The sequence below is a fragment of the Protopterus annectens genome, chromosome 2.part2, assembly GCF_019279795.1.
Source record: "Protopterus annectens isolate FY-2018-M chromosome 2.part2, PAN1.0, whole genome shotgun sequence".
Classification (NCBI taxonomy): domain Eukaryota; kingdom Metazoa; phylum Chordata; order Ceratodontiformes; family Protopteridae; genus Protopterus; species Protopterus annectens.
Genome location: NC_056730.1, coordinates 536653266 through 536672596, shown reverse-complemented (window position 1 = coordinate 536672596; position 19331 = coordinate 536653266).

Below are 19331 nucleotides of genomic sequence, written 5' to 3'. Positions count from 1 at the left end.
GAAGATGAAGGAGTTTTGGAATTGACCCAAAATGGCCAATAAAACTACAGTTTCAAGTCAGTAACCACTCCCACAGGGGCAGGCAGGCACTGCCACTGATCAACAGAGAGACTTCCCTTTAGCCCAAGCAAAAAATGGCCTCACAGAAACTTACAAACAGTTCAAGAACAGCAAGCCTGTAACTGAACTTTTTTAAATCTCAGAAAAGTGGGAAAAAAGCAAGATATTTTTTGTTTTTTTGTTTTTTGAGATAGCAGAGGTTCACAAGTATTAAGAAGTTATAACAGTGCAGTAAATGACCCCACACAAGAGTTCTAGGCCAAAGACAGATAAAATGCAAGTTTTGAGAAAAAAACTATTTTAAAAATAAGTGCAAACAGGAAATTCAGTAAACAGCTTTAGGTTGTGCTCTAAATACAGTTACTAATGCAGAAATCAAGTTTAACAAGCCAGAAAATGCTTAGGCGGCTATGCAGAAAAACTTAGCAAATGAACAGAGGAAAAATACTTAAAATCTCAAAAGTGGCTCCTTTCTTCTCTCAGCGTTTTCTCCTCTTGGTGGGTGCTTCACCAACAGCCAAAAAGCCTAAAAAGACGCCAAAACTACGAGGCAACCAGGTTTTAAGAGAGGAAGATGAAGGAGTTTTGGAATTGACCCAAAATGGCCAATAAAACTACAGTTTCAAGTCAGTAACCACTCCCACAAGGGCAGGCAGGCTGCTCAATGTTTTTCACTGTCACTGATCAACAGAGAGTCTTCCCTTTAGCCCAAGCATAAAATGGCCTCACAGAAACTTACAAACAGTTCAAGAACAGCAAGCCTGTAACTGAACTTTTTTAAATCTCAGAAAAGTGGGAAAAAAGCAAGATTTTTTTTTTGTTTTTTTTTGTTTTTTTCAGAGATAGCAGAGGTTCACAAGTATTAACAAGTTATAACAGTGCAGTAAATGACCCCACACAAGAGTGCTAGGCCAAAGACAGATAAAATGCAAGTTTTGAGAAAAAAACGATTTTAAAAATAAGTGCAAACAGGAAATTCAGTAAACAGCTTTAGATTGTGCTCTAAATATAGTTACTAATGCAGAAATCAAGTTTAACAAGCCAGAAAATGTTCAAAATAGGCGGCTATGCAGAAAAACTTAGCAAATAAACAGAGGAAAAATACTTAAAATCTCAAAAGTGGCTCCTTTCTTCTCTCAGCGTTTTCTCCTCTTGGTGGGTGCTTCACCAACAGCCAACAAGCCTGAAAAGACTTTGCATAGACTTATCAACATTTTTTCATACAGGCTGACCAGTGAAATACTGTCATGGTTTAGTGGTTCAGTACTATGACGATAGTGCACAGTGTCCTGGGTTCGAGGCCTGTCACTGCTTTATATTTTCATACTGAGCAGACCAGACTGCTTAAGGGCCAGTAGAGCAAATATGACCATGTTGGATTTTGTTCAGCTATGCCCAACTTAGACCAAGCTTGTCCAACATTGCTCAACATTAACCAGCATTGCTGAATGTTGCCCATTATTGCTCAACATTGACCACAGTTGTGTTAGTTAGTGTGTGCAATTTTGTTTACAGATACTAAATGGTGGTAAAAGCTGTTTAACACAGCTTTATATCACTTAACACATGGCAATCATGCCTCAGGTGGTGCTGCAGGGCTGCCTATGTCAGATGCACATACTACACTCCCTATACATGTTTGAAAACAGGTAGTGTCAAGTTAGGCATCCCTTTTACTATATGTGTGTGTCAGAGAGAGGTATCATTTCCAGGGTTCCTACTGAGCCAGTGTATGTGCTATGCGTTGCCTCTTTGCCAAGGCCAAAGCATACCGGGCATGCCTCCTTCTGCCTACTGGGGCAGGCTCAGGTCATTCCTCCTCTGAGTCACGCTCTGCCTGTGATGGCCTTGGCAATGGTGGGGGGCTGTTTGGCCCAGGCCTATGCTGCTCCTGCTGCAGCTATTTTCGCAGGATCATATTATGTAGCATAACACATACCATGACAATTTGGGTACATGTAGTTGAGGAGTACTGCAAGGCTCCACCAGATGTGTCCAGGCACCGGAACCATGACTTGAGCAGCCCAAACACATGCTCGATTACATTTTGTGTTTGTGCGTGTGCCTCATTATGGCATTCCTGTTCAGGTGTATGTGCGTTTTTGATGGGTGTCATCACCCACGGCTCCAGTGCATAGCCAGCATCCCCCACTAGGTGTCCATGAGGGATGTCCCCATTGGCAAATCTCTGGTACAGCTGTGTCAGATGCCAGATATGGGAATCATGGTAGCTTCCAGGGCAGTCAGCACACACATTCAGTATTATGCCCTGGGCATCACACACGACCTGGCAGTTGATGGAGGGGAAGCCCTTACAGTTAAAGTAGACCCTACCCTGCTCACCGGCTGGTGCTTTGATGCGTATGTGCATGCAGTCTATTGCACCCACTACCTCAGGGTATTTGCTTTAAGAGATGCATATTGCTGGCCAATACCTCACGGGAATTGGGGAAATATACATGATCACCGACATGTGCTGACATAGCATCCAGGAACTGGTGCGGTACCCTGGATGCTGATGTCTGTGATATCTCCATCATATCACCAATTGGTCTCTGGAAGGTACCTGTTGCTAATATTCTTAGGGCAACACATACCTTGGTTTCCACTGGGATGGGTTCCCCTCTGTTGGTTCTATGTGTGAGGCATGGCCTGCACAGTTCAACAATTTGCTGCATGAGGTCTCTGTCCACTCTATAGCGCTCCACTATCTCCAGCTCATGTAGCCCCTGATAGGTTACCCTGGGCCTGTACACTCTTTTCTGTCTCCTCACTGTGGGTTGTCCAGCAGCATTTGCATTGTCACCACCCTCAGCATGTTGCATATGTCGCCTTACAGCAGCAATGGCAGCCCCTAACATTTCTTTGTCTCAGTAAAGCTTTTTCAGTTTTCACTTCTATTAGCTTACTGCAGTGTTGCACTGTCTCTGAGAGAAACATAGAGGAATGTTGTTTGCAGAGTTTTAAGTGCTGGGCTGGGCTAGTGTACTGCCTGTGTAATTGCCTGATTCTGATTGTTTGCACCTGTTAGCTCTGCTAATACTCCCTGATTAACTTCCTACTATTTGTTGTGCTTCCTTTTCCATTTCTGTTTCTTCAGGGGGGCAGCACCGTGCACACAAGCACAAACACGCTCACCCCAGCTCACACGCATGCACACATGCTTACACGGACTAAAACTTGCTTATTCTTGCTAAAACGCGCATACACAGGTGTATACGTGCTTACACAGATTTCAACATCCTTAGACATGCTTACTCCAGCTTAAATGCGCGCACACAGGCACACACGTATTCACACAGTCTTACTCAGATGTACGGGCACGCACCCACTCGCAAACACGTTGCAAGCACTTCTACAAGAAACTTTAGTATTATCCACGGCATACACCTTCAATTTCTTGCCTTTAGCTAGGGTGCCTGTTGACACACCTCTTCCAGTGATGAGTAACTGACAGCAAACACATGCCACTCTTTTCCAATGAGCTTCACTTCTTTCATACATACCCTCCTCGTGATGTCACCTATCTTCTACTCTGATACTCCCCTTATCCTACTCCTACACTCCACTGACTCTCCTCATTTGCTATGTAAACTTGGGATTCACTATCCTTATGCTCATTTGCTGGATTGCCTACGAATGCTTGGTTACATCTCTTAGACTGAGCTTCCCCCCTTAGCAACCTCTACTCGGTAGCCATGTTGTCTTCGGCCTGCCATTCCCTTGCATTGTAAATTAAGAATTACAATAAAATCCACATTTGTGGATTTTAATTATTGGTTTTCTGGTTTTTAGAGCATAGCATGTTTGTGCGGCGCTGCGCTACGCTTAAACTTTGGAGATCAGGATAAAAAAAAAATATTTTATTTTTATTTTGCATCGGTGAACATTGCCAATGGCCATATTTTTGGCCATTAGCATGCTTCCTCAACTGGATGCATCCTTTTTTTGGAGCTGTCACAACTCCGTTTTGCTATTTGCAGAACGATACTCAGTTGTCAATGGAGTACATTTCTGCAAATAACACTACTCTTACTCGGACAGGTTTGGGTTTCCTGGATTGCAAATTTACCACATTTGTATAGCTTTCGCCTGCAATTGAGGTAATTTGCATATCCTAGCCCTGTCCATGTAAGAGTCATTTTAGGAGCTCTGTTGCACGCCCCTACCGGCTGTTCCTGGATCACTCGGCAGACATGTTGGCTGCATGGAGTCTTACTCTACTCTTAGACTCCGTGCAAGCCTTCGTGAATCCGGTCCGTATTCTTTGCAGTGATAATGGTTAGTACATTCGTAGTATTTCCATAAATACTATAATATCTCATAATGCACACAAAACCAAAATTATTGGCCAGATTCATTAACGGCTACATGAAGTGCAGTGATTATGTTGGCAGCATGCCACCACCAACACAATAGCACGCTATTTGATATGTGGCTCTACATGATGTGTACAGCTGCCAAACACAGATAAACAGCAGAATATGCTAACAAAAGCAAAAAAGAGACAAAGTACATGTCAATTAACCAATCTTGCATGGGAGATATATTTAGGAAGCTGGTGTATGTGTAAGAGGCTTTAAATCAGGGTGCTGCTGTTGCTGCTGCTAGATCACAGACAAAAAGAAGGGTTTTTACACCCCATTTGACTTATCATGGACTGCATGAAACAGAAATTGTTGAGAGATACAGGGTAGAAAGGGAAACACTGTCTTACCTCTGTCTCACCACCTCAGGCTACAGGGAAATAAATTGTGGAGAACTCATCCCAGTGGAAACAAAGGTATGTTTAACATTACATATACTAGCTACTGGTACTTTCCAGAGACCCGCAGACAATATATTAGGGGTGTTACAGGCCTCAAGAATATTGCACTGTTTTTTAAATGTAATGCTACTGCATGCAAGGGAGCATATCTGTTTCACAATAGCATGACAGGAAAGGGCAAGAACCATGTGGAAATTCTATGCAATGGGACACTACCCTGAAATATCAGGGCCTTAGATTACACACACATAGAAATAAAAGCCCTACTTGGGGAACAGGGAAGGAGGTACATCAACAAAAAAAGGTTTCCACTTTATAAATTGTCAGTAATGCCCAAGGGATCATCCATAATGTCTGTGCAGGTAACCCAAACAGTTTTCATAATTCACATATATGGCCCACTTGTGAGCTGTATACCAGTTTTGCTACGGGTGACATTCCTCAAGGGCATCTAGTGAAGGATGTGGATTATGCACTGGTGTCCTGGCTCATGATACCCACGAGAAACCCACACAACCCCACTAAGCAAGGATACAACAAGGCTCATGCTCAAACTAGGACTATTCCAGAGCAAGTGCTGAGTCTACATAAATCAAGGCTCCAGTGCCTAGACATATCAGGAAGTGCAGTGCAGTATGACCTGGACACCTGTGCTGAAATGCTTACAGTCTGTGCCATGTTACATAATATAATTCTCAGGAAACAGCTGCAACATGGATACCAAGGGGCAGCACCACAGTTTCAAGGACCACAGGCAGGGCCAGCAGCAGCAAGTACAGATGGGGAGTCTGAGGGAGAACCACCAGCTGCAGATGGCAATGGCAGATGGAGGCATGCACAGTATTCCCTGGCTCTGGTTAAGAGGTAAAAAGACAGCACACACAGTCACTAATTATGTCAAAGCCTAAGACCCCAAGCACATACAAAGTGGTATAGTGGTTAGCATTGTTACTTCACAGCAAGAGGTTCTCTGGTTCAGTTCTAGGGAGTCTTCTGTATGGAGTCAGCATGTCCTCCTTGCATTCATGTGGGTTTCCTCTGGGTGCTCTGGTTTCCTTCCACTTTCCAAAGACATGCTTCTGGAGCTTTTCTCTCCAGGCCTCCACTGAAAATGGGCTCTGTCCCAGTTGGACTTTCCTGGTAAATGAGTGTTAAATAAATTAATTAATAAAATACTCATAGAAAAACTGATGCCTGTCAAACACCACAATGTTTACTTAACCATGTGTTTTGATAGCATCAGAGGGGGACAACCCTCATGCACATAATTGTTACCTGTAGTAATGACAAGTCAAGTTTGGAACCTATAAAGAAAAAAAAAAGTCACATAACTGATAAATCTCATATCCAAATACTTATATGTATCTAAGCAGACTCAGCCTTTTGTTTTAGATGTAGTTATGTCAGTAATATCTCCTCTGTAAGTTGCTTGTAACATACAGTTAACATTTTAGAAAAAATAGTGTGCATCAAGCATTTCAATTGTCTACCATCCATAAAACATGTAACAGATCAATTACACCCTCATTTGCACAACTATACCAAGAAGCAAGACCGAAGTACCTAATGCTTCCAATGCTATAATGACAATACTAGCTGAAATGTGATGCGGTTCAACAATTATAGAAATAATCCATTCACAAATGAGTAGGAACAAGAAATCAACAACTTTAGCTCTGCGATAGATATTGATAAATCCAGTCTTGTGAATAAGCAAGCATTAGCTATCCTCTGTGTGCATCAGACTTAATTGCAACCTTAAGTCGCAAAGACGTGCAAAGGACAGGCATAGTCATCACAGGGTAAGGGGGTAGACAGCAAGCCTGAAACCAAAGAAGTGATTGTGTGCAAGTAAGACATACATGTATTGCTCAGAATATATAGTTATTCAGGCCAGTAACAAAAGATGTATAGTACTTAGCAGTACTGTTTAGACAGTTTGTGTGTGAGTAAAGTGGTATGAGCAAGTGATTTTTTTTAAGTGTGCGCCACGTGTGTGTGTGTGTGTGTGTGTGTGTGTGTGTGTGTGTGTGTGTGTGTGTGTGTGTGTGTGTGTGTGTGTATGTGTGTCTGCATGAACACAGTCAAGCACTGTGCTAGCACTACATCCTGGCATCTTGGGCAGATGTGAGCAGTGCATGGTAGACTCAGTTTAGCATCATCACCCCTGACCATGAGAACCACCTCTACCATGAGTTGCGCTAATACTTCCATGGCCCTGGCTAGAAGGCAGGGTGCTTTCTGAATGTGAGTGATGTCTGTTGCATGAGCTGTCATCAAGACTATGTTCAGAACCTTGACTCCATGGCCTTCCAGATTTATGTCAGTTGAGCGTTGTCACCTCACAGTAAGACGCTGTCCAGTTCAGTTCTCAGTTAGAGCGTCTTCTGCGTGGAGACATGCGTGAATGGGCGTACCTTCGTTAAAGGTTGTGCATCAGGGCTGGTAACTCGGCACGTAAAAATCAACTACCAATCATTAGCAGACCGGAGTTCCGCTGTGGTGACCCCTAAACGGAAAAAGCCGAAAGACACAACAACAAAAAAAATCGAGTTTTCAGAAACTCAAAATTCGTATCAGCGAGATGATATGATCGAATTTCTGAAAACTCAAGCATTCAAAAAAAAAAAAAAACACAAAATTCGTTTTTACAGTTTTGCAAGGGGGCAAGACCCCTTGTGCACCCAGCTCCCCATACCTGTTACTTATATATACCAACTCCAAGATTACACTACATTGAGGAAAAAGGTAAATTTTCCAATCCTCACTATACCACAATCGCCATTCAAAAGCTTCCGGTTTTCAGAAATTTGATCATATCATCTCACCGATATGAATTTCAAGTTTCTGAAAACTCAATCAACTGATAGGGATCTGGCCTACCATATCTGGTGGTGGAAACTGCAATCAATGATGAAGCAGTGGATGTAGTGACACTGTGGGATTGGTCTTTTGCATGGCCATGTCTGCTAACACCAGAAAATGTAGCAGCTCTCTGGCCACGTGGATGTCCACTCACCCCTCAACAGATTTTCATTCACAGAAAATGCCCAGTCCAGTGTGTTATTCATTCCATATAATGAGCTCCCCACATAGTTCAGGAAGGCACTCACGTCAGAATACACGGCATATAGTATTCACACTATTGCTTCCAAGGCCTGCATGGAATGTACCTGTGCCTCCACTATGGCCCTACATATATGTCTGGTGGCAGCTAATGACACACCAACTTCAGGAGGAGAGTGGACAGCAGGCCTTCTCTGAGCACCTTTACTAACCCTCCTGTGTGGCACCATGCCCTCACAATGTCTATCAACAGATGCAACTGGCTGTACAACTGGAGTAACTACACTAGCCTTATCAACTGTATGATCAACTGCATCAACTTCAACTTGTCCTATATTGGAGGTCTCTGTGTCCTGGGTGTAGAAACGCATAGTGATTGTGTCCAAAACATGGGTAGGGGATGTGGGAGTCACATAGGTTCCTAGGTTCATAGGCAGGTACTAGGCTATCAGCCCTGGGGCCTATACAAGCCCAGCCAAAAAAGTACCCTGGCTTTTGCCACCCAAGAAAATTATTTTCCTGTGCCGCTGTCGAGCAGAGCCACAGAGGTGATCCCCGGGGTGAATTTCCTATTTCCCATCCAATCATCGAGATTTTTCTTGAAGAGTGCCAGTGAGGAGCTTTGTTTGATATAGATAGGTAGTTTACCTTCGTCAGTATTAGACTAACCCCCTGCAACTCCACACTGTGTCTGTTCATCACCATCATCATCAGAGGCTACCGATACTCCAACATCAGGTGGTAGGAGTCCCACATTGCCACTCAGGATCACCTACAATAACAAGTAATAAACACAACAAACAGAAAAATGGAGAAAAAAATGTATCACATACTTTCCTTATAATAAAGGTATGTTAAACATCTTAACAGATGCTAAAGCTACAAAAATTTTAATGTCATATAGACCTGAACCTACCTTATATACAGTATTAACAATAAACAAATGTGTGCTTACCTTGTGCAGGAGGGCTTGCAGCCTGCGACCCAGATAACCTTGTATATGAGGAATGGAAGGGAAAGAAGTCGTCTAAGTATCACAGTGCAAATGAAATAAGAAAAAGGGAACATTCCCCTTCACAAGTGTAAATTAAAAAAAGTTTCTCATAAAAAAAATTTAGTGAACAGTTGGCTGTTCCCCCAAACCCAAAGCAAACTCGGCACTGTTTCTTTATGACTGTGGTCTGACTTACAGTTATCACTGTCTCTCTCTCTCCCTCTCTCTCTTTATATATATATATATATATATATATATATATATATATCTATGTATATATATATATATATATATATATATATCTATGTATATATATATATATATATATATATATATATATATATATATATATATATATAATTATGGATTCACTTTGAATCATTGAATGTTCAGAACATTGACGTTCTGATCATCGAGACCAGAACATCGATGTTCAGAACATCAAAGGTTCAAAATGAACCACACAAAAAACAAAAAACTTACAAAAACTGCTGCCCCCACCCCACCCCACCCCTGCTTTAATATTCCAACTCTGAGATTGCACCACAGTGGGGTAAGGGAAATCTCCCATTTACCGCTATATGCGGTAGCGCTAAACAGGAGATTTCCCATACCCTACCTGCAATGCCAACACTCATATGGCACACACACACACACACACACACACACACACACACACACACACACACACACACACACACACACACACACACACACACACACACACACACACACACACACACACACACACACACACACACAACATGCAGGGCACCTTGCTGCCCTGCATACACACCCAAAATTCTACAATTTCACTTACCTGGCACTTCCACTTTGAACCTTCGATGTTCTGAACATCGATGTTCTGATCTCGATGATCAGAACGTCGATGTTCTGAACATTCGATGATTCAAAGTGGAACCATATATATATATATATATATATATATATATATATATATATATATATATATATATGCATATATATATATATATATATATATATATATATATATATATATATATATATATATATCTCAGACATCTTAGTTATATGCATGTAAAGATATAACAACCTGGAAGGTCTGCTTTAGGCACTCTGAGTCTGTTGTCCCATCTGCACCACCATTAAGGATTCTGGTGGAACTTTCTGCTGAGCTATCTGGATCTCTGATAGTGGACAGGAACTCCTCAGTTTCTGTTAGTGGTGGTTTAGTAGCATGATCACCCCCCCCTCCGTACCCACTGGAAAATTGCAACATCCCTGTGGCAGGTAGAGATTATCGTGTCAGTTGCCCAGTGTCTTATCTATGAGTAGGTTCTCTGTGCCCTCTGACACCATTAAGGTCATCAACCACCAACTACCATACCCTGCCTTGGGCAGATTGGTCACTCTGCCGCTCTCTAACAGAAAAGCTCCATGGTGATGTAAGGTCGGAATAATTACCTCATTTTCTGCATCACTTTATGGTGGCTTATGGGGTACAGATGTCTTCTTGGATGCCATATCCCTGCATGAGTTGAAACAGAAAATAGACACAAAAAGTTAAATATATAATAAACAGACAGGATGACTGTGAGCTCGGTTCTGTATGACTATATACATCCAACATGCACACAAACAATTTCTACATGTTAGGTGCTCTCTGTGACTATGCGCAAGTTAGTATTTTCCTTCTTTTTAAGGTTCAGTTGCTCTTCACTTGACAGCTCACAAACAGGGTTCACTACCTAAGGAAAAAAGTGAAAATTTAGTTTAGGCTGCTTAGATAAAGCAAGTATGCCTGACATCATTGCACCCCCCCCCCCCTATAACAGGGAGAGGATTTACTTCAATAAATGTGCTGGACAGATGTCAAATTCTGGGGTACAAGGTTTAACTGAAGTGAAGCAAGAGAAATAATGCACATGAAGCATTGTTCTTTGTAAATATCACATGGTAATTAGTCACAACAGTTACCTTTCCATTTACTTTTTCATTTTAAGGTAGAATTGCTCTCCATTTAGCAGTGCACAAACATGGTTCACTACCTAAGGACAAAAGTGAAAATTTTAGTTTAGGCTACCTTATGTAGTGTTAAACGCACCTGGCAGCATTGAGCAGCTGGCAGCACTCTGTATAGTAATCACTGAAGAAAACACACCTGTCAGATAACTTTCTCTGTGGCACAAGGTGTAACTGAAGTGAATCCAGAGAAGTAAAGCACATGAAGCATTGCTTGAATGCTATTTAGTGAACACTTTGCCATTAACCACAATATTTGCTTTTCTATTTTTTTTTCACATTAAGGTACATTTGCTCTCCACTTGGCAGCACGCAAACATTGTTCACCACTTAAAGAAAAAAGTGAAAAAATTAGCTTAGGCTACCTTAGGTAGCACAAACATGCCTGGCAACAGTTCACTTTCTTCAGCACTCTGGACAGTACTGACAGGAGAAATTACACCTGTCATAGAACAATCTCTGTGAGGGTGGCCATTGTGGTGCAGCAGTTACCATTGCTGCCTCACAGCAAGCAGTTCTCTGGTTCAATCCTTGGCTGGGGTGCCTTCTGTGTGGAGTCTGCATGTCCTCCCTGTGGTTGTGTGGGTTCCCTCTGGGTGCTCCAGTTTCATCCCAAAGACATGCTGTAGATGGATTGGGTACTCTAAATTGGCCCTAGGTGTGTGTATGTGTGCCTTCTGTGGAAGGTTGGGCACTGGGCTGGCAACTCAACACTGTAAAACTCCACTGCCCATCATGAGCAGACAGGTGACCCCTAACTTGGAAGAAGAAGATAGTGCAATCTCTGTGACACAAGGCGTAAGGGCAGTTGCTTTAGATAAATAATACAGCCTATTAAGGGTACAACTCCACATATGAGATACTTTTTTAAAAAGGGTGTAAGAAGCCCATTTCTCACAACCTTTTGAATAGGAGTGTAATACTAAAGGAAATTGATAGCATTAAACCTGTTTCTTGCAAGTACTGTATCAGTAAACCTTGCATAGTGAAACTGTGCTATTTAGCATATATGATTGTTTTTACAGATAAACACATGCTAATGTGTGTCCAGTTTTCTAGACATGACAATGATCATATTTCTTATAAAACTCACTTGCATATGTATGACGGGCACAATACTTTTGTTATAATCATCATGACTCGTCACGTATCCCAACTATATATTTAGGACCCTAATGTCCTGAGAAATATGTATGCAACATGAACCAACCTGTATTAATCAGCACATTCAGCTTCTTCTTTCTGAATCATATTTACTTGCAGAAAGAATGACTTTTACATAGGAATGTATTTCAAGACATAATTACAACCACACACACACACACACACATATATATATAGTACTCTCTGAAGTGTATCTCCATTCATTCAGAAATTACTGTATATCACATTTCTATGTTAGAAATGTAGTTCTCCTGTGGTAATGTCAGTTAATAAATGTTGCAATTTTTTACATCTTTTATCCCATGGGTTTGATTCCCAGCTGTTACAATAATATTTTAGCAGTGTGCAAGCCCCAACATGACAATATGTCGGAATTCAGCATCTTTCACCTTCCAAAGTGCGACCCTTAAAAGCCTTGCCATTAAGAAAGTCCATTGTTGAACAATGCAACTTGTGATAATGAGTGGAGCATCACACATGGCATAACTCAATGCCTTGTTTCAAACCTTTACTGTTATGTGCTGTTAGTAGTGTCAATATGTCCACCAAGGGTCCCAAGTGCTTTCAATTGTGCATCTTTGCGGAATACCAGTAACCCACAAGATCTGAATTAGGTGCTAATTCAGACTTATTTTGTTGGCTTGACTTTTTCAGACATGACTGGCGAGAGAAAGAATAGTGCTAAATTTAGAGCACAAAGGTGGGATATTGTAGTGTCTAGGATATTTGTGGCACTGCTTGGGAAGCACTACAGCTGTAGGCTGATGCAGGGGGATTATACTGGGTCTCAGTATAAGGCTGAAGCTTGGAATAGCTTAGCCAAGGCTGTGTCCAGTGCAACTGGCATTCCACACATTGGGGAACAATGCCATCACCAATATAATGACTATTAGAAGTGCATGCAGGACCTCTCTAAGCTGATGAAAGACTGAATTTAGGACTTGGAACACCTCCCAGTTATGTAAGTGTACTGACCCATAACCTGTCTATGATATGGCAGTTATTATTTAGCCAGCCACTGCAGTTGCCCATTATGCTTTCATATATATTTCTTTTATTTTTCTTCTCTACAGCTACAGAGGAGATTGCTGCAAACCATGAGGTGCACCAAGAAAGATTAACTTGCTTGAGACAGGCACAGGGTAAGTAAGATTCATGTAAAAATTGAAGCCATAATGTTATTTTCATTCCCTCAAGCACTGTTATCTCAAGCAGGTAAACCTTATTCTCCACCTCAAGCAAGCATGCCTTCCCCAATAACTCTTTCTGCTTGTAATAAGTGATTATAATACCAGATTTGCTATGTGTGAGTTCAGTACCCAGAATCAGCAATTATTTTTTTTGTTTATAATTATTTATAAGATCTTAAAAGCAGTCTGTCAGGAAGAATTACATTATGGCAATTGCAATTATTAATTTAGAATGCATAATTCCAATTCATCATAGTGACATAAATGCAACTGTTTCTTATATCAGAACAGTGACATTTCTCTGTTTAATGACACATAAATACATTTCCATCATATATGGATGTTGCAAAGGTGTACAATAGTAAATTATCATAATTATTTATGTATTGCCACTGTGGCATGCCATGTATCTAATTATCTCCTTTTTTGTCTCCTCCCACCCTTTCCCTCACTTTCTGTCTTATTTTTTGTTGGGGGGATTTATAATTTATTTACAATCTACTGAAAATGAATCATAAATAGCATGTTGGATGTTGGGGTACACCGAACAGTGCGGCTTGGTCTACCATACTTCCACAGATGGCAACACAGACACGCAGCAGTTTAGGGTCACAATCTGTCAGTGTTGCCTCCAGAAACCCTGCCCCTACCTGCTTTGAGTGCATCAGGTAGGTTTAATCCCAATGCTGGTGCAGTGGTACCCTCCAGGAGCAGTAGTAGTGGAGGTGATTTTGTCACTAGGCCAGAGCTGACAGGGCTGGTGGAGGATATAATGCAAGGGGCCCTCAGTGCATCTGTTGGCAGGACTGAAAAGGTCTTGTATCACGTTACAAAATGATGCCATGTCTGGCACTGACCCAGGGATCTGCTGCAGGAGACAATGATGACAGTTCAGAGGGGGAGGACTAGATTCTCACTGTTCTCAAGCTGGATGTGGGTGTGCCTGTTATGTCCCCTACTTATCCCTAATCATGGTGTGCCCCAATCATTTGTGTCTGACACCATTCCTGTCTGTCTTATATTTACTATATGCCTCTGGATGCTTTCTAATCTACCCTAACTACCTGACCCTCTCATTCCTAAGCACATTTTCCAACATTACCCCCCACCAAAAATGGGTGCCTATCAAACAATCAAAAAAAATTACACCCCATATAGAACTCTTCACTTCACCTGTGTGTCATCCCGGCACAACTGATTTCATCCAATTAGCTATAGAACATTATTCTGTTGTTGCCACCCATCATTGGTGTGCTGACTCTGCAAAGTCATGAAAGTGTGAGTACAATTCTACATTGAATTTGTGAAGAAATAGATAGCTATGGTGATCTCCCACAACCCTCCTGTAAATTCCTGTATTATTTTCCCTGTCTGCTACCCTCTGCATACCAAACCTATTTTGACTAATGTCCGATCCACCCCTTTTTCATAGGTTCATAGGTTGATACTAGGCTATATGCCCTAGGGCATTTACCAGCCTAGCCAGCGTGTGTTTGGCTTTCGCCACCCCTTAAAAATGGGTTTTACTGTGCCCTTTTTAGGTTAGTTTACTGTGCCTCTGTCTAGTAGTGACACAGAAGTGATCCCCGGGGTAAACCTACGATCTCCCATCCACTCGTCAAGATTTCTCTTGAAGAGAGTCAGTGAGGGGCTCTGCCTAATATGGACTGGGATTCTATTCCAGAGTGCTGGGAGCCTCTGGGTCACACATTTGTCTCTCCAGCATGTCCTATTAATTTCTGTGTTGAGATTCAAGTCCCTTGAGTGCGTAGCTCTAGTGGATTTGGATTTTTTTGTGGTGGAGCATGTCCATTAATTCTGGTTTGGATATGGCTTTATACGTCAGGCACAGATCGCCTATAAGCAGGTGGTATGCAACTGAGTATAGCTGGAGTTTCTTTAACCTGGCAGCATAGGTCATCTGTTGGAGACCCTTGATCCTCTTGGTGAGGTACTTTTGTGGTCTTTCCAGTTGCTGCAGGTGTCGGGTAAGGTACATCCCAAACAGGGCATTGTATTCAATTATGGGCCTGATGAGGGATGAGTACAGGGGCACAATGACCTCCCTTGACCTAGATGTGAACCCTTTCATAATAAGGTGGGCTATATAGAAGGTCTTTCTAACCACTTTGGCAATGTGGTTGTCAAAGGAGAGATTACTATCAACTTGGGTTCCCAGGTCCCTAATTACTTCCTCCGTACTTAATGGATGACTTAGGGGATGACTATACACTTCCTGGCATTTAGTTTTAGGCCATGGCTTTGGCACCAGTTGTCCGTCTCTGTGAGATACTTTTGGAGGATGCCTGTGTCCGCTGGAGAGTCGATTATGGCACCCAGTTTGCAGTCATCTGCGAACTTGGTCAGCCAAAGTCCTCCCGTGTTGGCTTGTACCTCTGAAAAATATATACCGAACAACAGCGATCCCAGGACTGAGCCCTGTGGGACGCCATTTGTAACAGGTTTAGAGTTTGACATGGCTCCCACAATTCTGACCATGTGGGTTCTGTCCTTGAGCCAGTTTGCAACCCATCTTATGACATAGGGGTTAATATTTAGGCTGGAGAGCTTATCTATGATGCCAGAGTGGGGTATGGTGTCAAAGGCTTTTGCGAGGTCCAAGTGGGCTGTGTGGACTACCTTCCCTTCATTTATGGCCTGGGTGACTGTTTTGAAGAAGTTTACCAGGTTCAAAAGGTAGGATCTGTCTTTAACAAAGCCGAATTGTGTAGGATCTAGCATCTGTAATTCTCCAATGTCTTTGTTTATGCGTTCCATGATGATCCGCTCCATAGCTTTGCAGACCAGGCTAGTCAGGCTTATGGGGCAATAGTTTCCAGGGTCTGTTGAGGCTCCACCTTTGTGGAGTGGGACCACTGTTGCAGTACATCATTCCTTGGGTACATATCCTGTAGTAAGGCTGAGATTGAACAGTAACCTAATTTGAGGTTTTAGCTCTTATTGGAGCTCCTGTAGGATGCAGCCCGGAACACCGTCTGGTCCCATTGATGCTGTGTTTTTTGTTTTAGAGAGGGCAGCTCCCACCTGAGCATCTGAGATGACAGGGGGACAACTCTCTGCTGGGATAGATATTTGCTCTTATGGGGGGAAAGGGGGGGGGGGGATTTGCACTAAACCTATCCGCCAGGATGTTGGCAATGTCTGTGGGATCAATGTATTTTGTGTCATTTTGGACTAACTCCGAACATATCTGGGAGTTGCCACCTAGGTTTCTAACATAACTAAAGAAGGTAAACTAATAAAAGGTAAATGGATGGTGCAAAAATGAACTGATAAACAAAGTACAAGCACCAAATTCCCAGCGCACAGTACCTCAATTAGGGCTGCAAGATGTATATATAACTGTAGTCAGACACAAAGAATATTCCAAATAGCAGCAACTTTAATCCAACACAGCAGCAACAGTACGTAGGAACAAATACACCACACGTTTCGTCCACAACTTCTTCAGAATAACTACACAGCTATGAACCATAATTTTATTGAAATTATGGTTCATAGCTGTGTAGTTATTCTGAAGAAGTTGTGGACGAAACGTGTGGTGTATTTGTTCCTACGTACTGTTGCTGCTGTGTTGGATTAAAGTTGCTGCTATTTGGAATATTCTTTGTGTCTGACTACAATTATATATACATCTTGCAGCCCTAATTGAGGTACTGTGCGCTGGGAATTTGGTGCTTGTACTTTGTTTATAACTAAAGAAGGCCTTGTGGTTATCTTTAGTGTCTTGTGCAATTTTTCTCTTGAAGCTGGCCTTGGAAGATTTTATGAGGGACCGTAGTCTTTTGCTAGTACTGATCAGTGATGCTTTCTTATTGAGGGATTTTGCTCTATCCTGCAGTAGCTTCCTCCTTTTGTTGTATAGCTTATTTATGGCAGTGGCCCACCAGACAGGACGCCTGCCTTTGGAGGATTGGGTCTTGGTTTTATTTGGGATTGCATGATCCATGCATTCCTAAAGATGTCCATAGAATGCATTTATAAAAGATTCTGCAGTCTGGGCCGTAGTTTCCACTGGCCCGGGGGCTTTGAGTGAATTCACCTTGGTTTTGAGAAGTGTGAAATTAGCCTTGGAGAAATTTTTTACTGTGGTTTTCTGGGGTGGTGGTGGGGTCGGGATGTGGATGTCCAGTGAGATTAATTTGTGGTCTGATCTTACCAATGAGGGGTGTACCTCTGGTGCAGAGCATAGAGTCCCCATGTTTGTGATGATCAGGTCCAGTATGTTTTCCCCTCTTGTGGGCATGATGACCAGTTGTTCCATACCATTTGAGTTTATAAATTCTAGGAACCTCTGGGCTAGGTTGTTGGGGCTTGAGTAGTGCTCCCATTTTATGCTAGGGTAGATGAAGTCATCCAATATAAAGGTATTTGGAGAGAACTTCATATTCTCCAGTGTTCTCAGGAAAGCCATGTGAGGTTCCAGAGTCTGGGATGGTGGTCTGTAGCAGGCTACAAACTGAAAGGCAGTTTTGCCCACTGTTCATTGCACATGGATGGTTTCCAGTGCTTCATGCAGTGCCACTAACCTGGAGGTGTGGGTATCCTTGATGAATATGGATAGTCCCACTCCTTTTGTGGTTTGGTTCGAGTTTTGGGGCCGAAAAGCATGGTATGAGGTATAGCCTGGTAGTGCTGGGGTGCTCTCGGGAGCCTTGAACCAGGTCTCTGTTACTGCACAGACATCAATATTCTCCATGCTGAGGAGAGCTTTGAGTGCTTGCATTTTGAGGTTTAGACTTCTGGCATTGAATAACATTACCCTTAGTTTATTTTTCCTTGTGTTGTCTATGGAGGTGGGTTTGTCTTTTGAGCCTTGCCTAAAAAAGGCAATATGGGGTTGGCAAGAGCTTTTGCCAGTATCCAAAAGCCCAGAGGTGACAGGTGCAAGCCATCCCTAGTGAAGCAACGTGGCTTGTCGAGTATGTCATCCCAGGCTGATAGACACTGGATCCCCTTTGAATGACACCAGAACTTTAGCCAATTGTTAAAATTGATCATTTTTTCTTTATACTGTGGCATCATTTTTGGTGAGGGTATGATGCTACTCAAGGTCAGGGTCATCCCTGTCTGGGCTACATGATCTGAGAGCTCCTCTATGTCTCTTTTCATGTAGTCCAGGGAGGTAAGGCTCAGGTCATTCACACCAGCATGGACAATGACAGAGTCATATTTGTACTTGCTTTGGAGTGACCTGAGTGCTTGTGTTATGTGGCGGATCCTGGCACCTGACAGGCAGCTCACCGTGACCTTCTCCTTGTTCAGCCTGGTGAGTGGGACGTCAGTGTGCCTGACAATAGAGTCACCTATTACAAGTGTATCAGGTGTGTTGTTTGGCCTTAAGAGCTGTGACTGTTTGGCACACTGATTATGTGAAGTATGTGTTTCACTATTTTTGTTTTGTGGTAGAGGTTGCTTGGATGTCTGCTTTGGAGGTCTCTGCTGCTTAGACAGATTTGTATTTAGAGCCTCCGAGTAAGTTTTAGTGTGTTTATGTGTTTGGTTTGATGATGTGGTAGGTCTATGTGCGACTGGATTTGTGGTGTGTATGGTTACCTTCTCCTCCTGACTGGCTGCGCCAGTACTGTGTTGAGAGAGCTTAGCCTCCAGTTTGGCTATATGCTTGCATCTCTCGCATATATTAATACTTGCTGGGAGGAGGAGAGGGTTGTCTGTGTACATGAGGCAGTTGTAACATTGCCTCAGGATTCCTAGATTAACCAGCTGGACTGGAGAGGAAACTAGCAACTGACCTTTGGACATGCTGGTAAATTATAAGTAACTCCTTTATGGCTGACAAAAAGGACCAATAGGGGACGAGTACTCCAAGGGAGTATATGAGGAGGTAGTGCTATTCGTTTATTAGTGCTAATTTATATAATTGCTTGTAAGAGCAGTGCTAGGTTGTAGGTTGAGAATAGGTCTTTACTTGAGCGAATAGAGCAGATCTAAGGGAAAAAGTGAAGAGCAGACTTTGTGAAGCCGAGAATTGTTTAAGCCTGGTTAAGCAGTGCTGCCCGATGCTGCGCTATGCGCAAAATCGAGCAAAACCGCGCCAAAGCGG